The following is an 8,368-nucleotide window of genomic DNA, read 5'->3' on the forward strand; positions in this document are numbered from 1 at the left end:
AGATTTGGAAACATTACATTAAATGGCCATTCGGTTAGACCAGCGTAGGGACACTAGCATGCAGCTAACTCAGGTAACTTCAATGAATGTCATTTAATTAAAATGGCTTTGAAATGCATTTATTTTCAGTAAAAACAAGCAACAAAGATTTTACATAACTAAAATGGCCATATCGGTTAGACGCAAGCGATATGGACACTGACATTCATCCGTCTTAGAGTTACTTCAATGAATGTAACTTAACTAAACCATTCTTCAAAGTAGTATTTCTTTTCAATAAAAACAAGCAAACAAAGATTTAGAACCGTTAAACTAAAATGGCCATATTGGTTGGACGCAACTGATATGGACGCTGACATGTCATCCAACTCAGAGTGACTAAAATGATGGTAAATTAACTTAAAAATTCTTCCTAGTAGTATTTCTTTTCAATAAAAACAAGTAAACAAAGATTTAGAAACATTAAAATATATGGCCATATCGTTTAGACGCAGGCGATAAGGGCACTAGAATGTCATCCAGCTCAGAGTGACTTCAATGAATGTCATTTAATTAAAACATCCTTTGAAATTGTCGTTCTTTTGAACAAAAACAAGCAAACAAAGATTTGATACATTAAACTAAAATAGCCGATGGACACTGACATATCATCTGTCTAAGAGTTACTTCAATGAATGTAACTTAACTAAAACATTCTTACAAGTAGTATTTCTTTTCAATAAAAACAGAAACAAGATTGAAAACTTAAATTAAATGGCCATATCGGTTAGACGAACCGATATGGACACTACTATGTCATCCTTCATAGAGTGACTTCAATGAATGTAATTTAACTAAAAAATTCTTCCAAGTAGTTTTCCTTTTTTTAAAAACAAGCAAAAAAGATTTGGAAACATTAAACTAAAATGGCCATATCGTTAGACGCAACGATTATGGCCACTGGCTTATATCATCCTCTAGTGAATCAGTGAATGTAATTTAACTGAAAAAATTCTTCCAAAGTATTTCTATTCCATTTAAAAAAGGAAACAAAGATTCAAAAACATTAAACTAAAATGACCATATCAGTTATAGGCAAATGATATGTACGCTGACATGTCTTTCAGCTCAGAGTGACTTAAATGAATGAAATATAACTGAAACATTCTTCCAAGAAGTATTTCTTTTCAATAAAAACAAGCAAACAAAGATTTAGAAACGTTAAACTAAAATGGCCATATCGGTTGGACGCAACTGATATGGACGCTGACATCTCATCCAACTCAGAGTGACTAAAATGATTGTAATTTAACTTAAAAATTCTTCCAAGTAGTATTTGTTTATAATAAAACATTCAAACAAAGATTTGGTACATTAAACTAAAATTGCCATATCGGTTAGACGCAATCGATATGGACACTGACATATCATCCAGCTCAGAGTAACTTCAATGAATGTACTTTAACTAAAACATTCTTTCAAGTAGTATTTCTTTTCAATAAAAACAAGCAAACAAAGATTTAGAAACATTAAACTAAAATGGCCATATCAGTTAGACACAACTGATATGGACGCTGACATGTCATCCAACTCAGAGTGACTAAAATGATTATAATTTAACTTAAAAATTCTTCCAAGTAGTATTTCTTTTCAATAAATACAAGTAAACAAAGATTTGGAAACATTACATTAAATGGCCATATCGGTTAGACGCAAGCGATATGGACACTAGCATGTCATCTAACTCAGAGTAACTTCTATGAATGTAATTTATTTAAAACATTCTTTGAAATTGTATTTATTTTCAATAAATACAAGCAAACAAAGATTTGATACATTAAACTAAAATGGCCATATCGGTTGGACGCAACCGATATGGACACTGACATATCATCCGTCTTAGAGTTACTTCAATGAATGTAACTTAACTAAACCATTCTTCAAAGTAGTATTTCTTTTCAATAAAAACAAGAAAGAAAGATTTAGAAACATTAGACTAAAATGACTATATCGGTTGGACGCAACCGATATGGATGCTGACATATCATCCAACTTAGAGTGACTTCAATGAATTCAATTTAACTGAAAAATTCTTCCAAGTATTATTTCTTATCAATAAAAGCAAGTAAACAAAGATTTGAAAACATTATATTAAATGGTCATATCGGTTAGACGCAACCTATATAGACAATTGCATTTCATCCTCCTCTGAGTGACATCAGTGAATGTAATTTAACTGAAAAATTCTTCCAATTAGTATTTCTATTCCATTTAAAAAAGGAAACAAAGATTTAGAAACATTAAACTAAAATGGCCATATCAGTTAGACGCAACTGATATGGACGCTGACAGTCATCCAACTCAGAGTGACTAAAATGATTATAATTTAACTTAAAAAATTCTTCCAAGTAGTATTTCTTTTCAATAAATACAAGTAAACAAAGATTTGGAAACATTACATTAAATGGCCATATCGGTTAGACGCAAGCGATATGGACACTAGCATGTCATCTAACTCAGAGTAACTTCAATGAATGTAATTTAATTAAAACATTCTTTGAAATTGTATTTATTTTCAATAAAAACAAGCAAACAAAGATTTGATACATTAAACTAAAATGGCCATATCGGTTGGACGCAACCGATATGGACACTGACATATCATCCGTCTTAGAGTTACTTCAATGAATGTAACTAACTAACCATCTTCAAAGTAGTATTTTCTTTTCAATAAAAACAAGAAAGAAAGATTTAGAAACATTAGACTAAAATGACTATATCGGTTGGACGCAACCGATATGGATGCTGACATATCATCCAACTAGAGTGACTTCAATGAATTCAATTTAACTGAAATTTCTTCCAAGTATTATTTCTTATAATAAAAGCAAGTAAACAAAGATTTAAAACATATATTAAATGGTCATATCGGTTAGACGCACCTATATAGACATTGCATTCATCCTCCTCTGAGTGACATCAGTGAATGTAATTTAACTGAAAAATTCTTCCAATTAGTATTTCTATTCCATTTAAAAAAGGAAACATAGATTCAGAAACATTAAAGTAAAATGGCCATATCAGTTAGACGCAATTGATATGGACGCTGACATGTCATCCAACTCAGAGTGACTTCAATGAATGTAATTTAACTGAAAAATTCTTCCAAGTATTATTTCTTATCAATAAAAGCAAGTAAACAAAGATTTGAAAACATTATATTAAATGGTCATATCGGTTAGACGCAACCGATATAGACAATGGCATTTCATCCTCCTCTAAGTGACATCAGTGAACGTTTTTTTATAAGAACAAAGTATATAAGAACATAACGCTTCGAGAGGTCAAAAATTTAAGAGCATGTTAAGAACATTGGGAGGCTTCAAGAGTATAGAAATAAGAACATTTGTTTGTTTTTGATTATGTACACATGTTTCAATAAAAAGTAAAGAGGTTGTTAACCCTATTGGCCCCAAGTTTTTTGACTTTGGTATCCCCAGGGGGGGGGGGTAGAATCTACCACCCTCGATTATTTTTGATCTAGAAGAGCTATGGTCATGAAATTGGTACAGATGTTCTTCATCATTAAACAAATTTCCAGGAAGAAAAAAAAAATTGATTACGTCAATCAAAAACCGATGACGTCATCACAAAAATTCCACCTGTCGGAAAAAAGCCCAAGTATATGGTTTACAAAACGGCTATTACAATCGAACACAAAAAGATAATTAGATTCTGTTTAAAGATTCAGAAAGATAAGAGGTTGTTCTTTAACATAATTGCTGTTTTGAAATTTCAATAAAGACTTTCTCTTAAAATCTATGCTGAAGATGAGTAAAATTTTCAAAATTTGATGACGTCATAAATGATGACGTCATCATTTCAATTTTTTTTTTCAATTTTTCAAATTTATATTGTCAAATGCCTATCACGTGTGAAAATTTGAAAATGATTGAATAAATAGTTCAGAAGTTATCAGCACTTTTAATTTTGAGTTTTAAGCGATTTTAGCTGGGTTTTATGTCATGTTTCACAATAAAGTCATAAAACCTGATTTGAACAACCTATGACCCTAAATTTTGCACAAGTACTATTAATTAGATTTTGTCAAAAGTCAGAAAGTTTCAAGTCGTTTGAAAAATTATTCTCAGAGATATTCACAAAAGAACTCCAGCGTGGTAGATTCTACCCCCCCCCTGGGGCTAATAGGGTTAGCCAGTTGACTTAATAACCGAGGAAAAACGCGTTTAGAGCCAATGAAGTCCCCTAAGAACAAATTTTTTAGACTTAAATTAAAAGACTTAATTAATTAAGAACATTTAAGGCTTGCAGCCAAAAAAGCTAAGAACATTGAAGGCTTTTTCTTGAATTTGAATGTTCTTATAGAAAAAGCGTGTAAGGCTTTGCAAAATGAAATTAGTGGCAGGAGCTTCCAAATTAAGGAAAAAATAAGTTTGCAGTTTGAATGTAATGTTTTTCTTTAAAAAAAAATTGAAGCTCAAATACAATACAATAATCATCAACAAATAATAATGACTAGTGCCCAGTGTTGTCATAAAATTATTGTACGCGGTTTTTGTCCTGTCCTTTTTACCCTGTGTTTTGGCATACACTTATTGAATGCAAAGTTACAGTAGCATCCAGATGAACAACCTCCGAACCCAGCGAAACATATACCACTGCATGTCCCTCTCTTGCTCAATTCATCGTATTTTCCTGGATGATAAACATCATCGTTGAGATCTGCATCTTTGAATTGGCTGAACCAAAGCGAACCATCATTTCTTTGGGGATGATCTTTTCGGTAAGCATAACGAGCAGAGGTGATGGTGGCTAAAGCCAAGAGAGCGATCATGATGTAAAGCTTCATGATGATGGTGGATTGGAATTAAAACTTAAAAAGAAAAGGGAGAATTTGTGAGACTTTTATTTCGTGCCACGACAGGTAAATATACGAGAAAAATTGAAAAAACAAAACTCGTTTGATGACGTTATGGAAACCGATAAGAATTATAAAAGTTATATATATACAAACTGTCTGAATGATAACAAAAGCGAGACGTAAAATGCGTATAGATTAAAAAAAGCTTACCAGCAAAGATTTGTTGTACTTTCCTTAGTATCTGTTACACGATGTACTTCTACAATCCCGTCTGCGATGAACTCTCCGATACCAGATCTTTATATATAGATATTTATGAAACAATGAACCCTTTGTATGGAGTTTAAGGGAGTACAAAAGAGTGGGTGTGCATATATGTCGAAGCTCATCGCACTGGAATTTGTAATTGTAGGTTTTTGTTTCGAATGGTCACGGTTACTTTCGATAAGATAATGAAAATGTTGTAAAATGGATTAAAAGATTTAAGAACTAGTTTAATCTTGACAGTTGAAAATCATCCATGGAATGAAATATCATAATCGAACTCCAATTTAATTTCAAAGGCAATTAATTTTTTTTCTCCAGTGTCGGTAAAAGAGTATGACCGACTTTACACTGAAGCTTTCTACTGGCAAATCGATTAGCAAAAAGAAAGGCATTTATTATTTACGTTGTTTTCGGCCAGCATTTTATGATTTTTAGTTCCAAAATATTGTTACCATGATTACAAGAAGTCAAAAAGATTCAAGTAAACCTACCTTAAGGGAAGAAATTCTCGGGCAACAAATATTTACGGAATTTAATTTCGCGGTTTTTTGGCAAATAAAAAATCACCCCTAAAATTGGTCTTTTTAGGGCAAAATAGGGCTTTTCGTAGACATAAAATTCCCTCAACCGCGAAATTAAATTCCACGAAACTTGCGAATTTTGAGCCTTGAACCGCGAAATTAAATTCTGCGAAAATTTCTTCCCTTAAGGTAATTCAAATACATACATTCATATGAATTGTTCTGTTGTCATTGATAATTTCTGATGTTCAAAATAAAAAAAATAAAAAAATTTAAAAAACAATACGATTGTAAAAGTTATGCTCCGTGACATTTGGAAAGTTCCAAGCCATCATGTGCTGCCTACATATAGAACTCGCAAGAAGCTTTTTCAGTTTGTGATTCGAGTAGATGTCAATTTGAAGGAGAAATTTGCTGTGATCGATAATTTTTACCAGTTCTTGTACTATGAGAGATTACGACTGGTTGTTCCACCGGGCACAACTAAGATCACTTATAACAGCCCTAATGTATATATTTCTTGACTTGCACCACTTGTCGTCTTCAATACGTCGGTGAGACCTGCACAACAGTTAAATGCTCGTTTCATTGGACAAAGAGCTGGAATGAAAAATCCTTCAAAATAAGGTACTTGCAAGACCCTTTTAATAACTCATTTTAATAAGTCTGTTACGGTGCTCTCACTTAACTTAACTACTTTAATCGGATTAACTTTTGCGAGATAAAGTTTCGCGAGGTCAAAAATTCGCGAAATGTTGCGTATAAACTTTCGCGAATTGGAGCTATCCCAAAATTTCGCGAGATAAACTTTCGCGAATGAAGAAATTGATTAAAAAACAAACCACCAAACCACAGAACCCAGCCAACTCCCAAGGGTCTAGTTCTCACCAGGGCCATGCAATTGTGAGGTTGCATATGGTTGATGATAGTAACAAATATCATGACTCACAACTCACAACACAGTCACAGACACAGATGGGTTCTTCCATTGGCATTAAATTTGGCATTGTCCTAAATTACACTTGCTTGTTGGTGGGAAAGTTATTACAGTACTGGAGTGCCAAAGATATACTAATTTACAGTTCTTATACAGAATATAACAGATTCTTTTATTGTTAATTTGTCTTGCTGGAATGCTGGGAGAGTGACAAGAAGATGATACTGGAATTTATAAAATGTGCTCAAGTTCAGTTCCTGTATAAATTGTGAAAGAGACTGGAAGCATTCTTTTCCCCAAAATTGACAGATTCTTTCAGTTTTTAAGTTTTTAAGAAGGCTCCCAGCAGTGATGACCCAAAACCATATCCGATCACACTTAACTTTCAGGTTCACAATAATCACGCATCACGTAAAATGACGAAACCGATGTTAATCACGCAATTTGTGATATATACAGTGACAAAATTTGTGTAATCATGCATCACGTTTCAAAATTTTGTCAAATCATGGTGGTTCAAAGTTTTAATCACGCAAGAAAACTGCTAGGGAGCCTTTTAAAGTGTAAAGCTATGGACACAAAGTTATATTGTCGTTCAATTATTGGTTTTAACTACTTTATACTAGTTAATTTTTGCAGGATTAACCCTTTGGGCGTTCAATAAAGTTTTTGCTTTTGGTAAGATAAAAAACGGCCAGGATCGAGTTGCAGAGGCTTCTACACTGCTAAGTTAAGCCGCAACAATGAACATTTTTTAAAAGCTAGAACTGAAAAGTGCTTGGAAATCTGGTTTTTATGAAGCCAGAACTCATCGAAAAAATTATTTTACTAGTCAAAATGATGAGTAAAAGCTCATTTTTTATTGAAAATATAAAAAAATGGGGTCCTAAGCTTCCTGGACAACAACAAAATGTTCGATTTTAAACAGGATAGCCATAGCTTCAAAATGTCAAGTATTGGCAACCTCTCTGCCAAATTTCAGCCATTTTCAGTCATATGAAGTCCTTGGAAGTCCAAAAACCGCAAGGACTAAAGCCACAAGGACTGCTTTCACTACCATAGGGGTACGACGCTTAATAACCACTTGTGGCTATCTGGGGAATTCCCAAACGTCCAAAAAGTAGAGCAGGGTCCAAATAGACCCTGAAAACGCCCAAAGGGTTTAGCAAAAGTGATAAAAAACTTTTTTTCCACCAAAAAAACGGCAAATTTTTGGGCAAAAACCCCCAAAAATGAATCAAAATCACCAAAAAATCTGTTTTTCAGGACAACTAGTGATGTCACAACTGCTGTGAAAATTTCAAAATTGAGCTTCTAGCCCAAATTGGTCCATTTTGAGGCTATTTAGGACCAAAAACTTGAAATCGAGTTTTTCTTTAGACGACACTTCACCGAAAAGTGTTTGAAACCAATATTTTGCATAAAAATGCATTTAGATTGGTCAAATCCGTCAAAAATTTGAAAAAAGCCCGAAAAATGGTGTTTTTGGAAAATTTTGTCAATTTTGCTTAACCCTTTGGGCGTTCAATAAAGTTTTTGCTTTTGGTAAGATAAAAGAACGGCCAGGAATCGAGTTGCAGAGGCTTCTACACTGCTAAGTTTAAGCCGCAACAATGAACATTTTTTAAAAGCTAAGAACTGAAAAGTGCTTGGAAATCTGGTTTTTATGAAGCCAGAACTCATCGAAAAAATTATTTTACTAGTCAAAATGATGAGTAAAAGCTCATTTTTTATTGAAAAATAAAAAAAAATTGGGGTCCTAAGCTTCCTGGACAACAACAA

General features: G+C 33.1%; 1 long non-coding RNA gene across 1 annotated transcript; it reads right to left on the reverse strand.

Annotated features, from left to right (window-relative positions):
- Positions 1-4,432: 4,432 nt before the first annotated feature.
- LOC136811375 (uncharacterized) lies at positions 4,433-5,397 on the reverse strand. Its single transcript, XR_010847241.1, has 2 exons — positions 5,072-5,397; positions 4,433-4,873 (listed from the first exon to the last, which is right to left on the reverse strand). It is a non-coding gene; the product is annotated as an uncharacterized lncRNA (long non-coding RNA).
- Between the last annotated feature and the right edge of the window lie 2,971 nt (positions 5,398-8,368).

This window comes from Clytia hemisphaerica, unplaced genomic scaffold (assembly GCF_902728285.1).
Source record: "Clytia hemisphaerica strain Z4C2 unplaced genomic scaffold, Clytia hemisphaerica genome assembly, whole genome shotgun sequence".
Lineage (NCBI taxonomy): Eukaryota > Metazoa > Cnidaria > Hydrozoa > Leptothecata > Clytiidae > Clytia > Clytia hemisphaerica.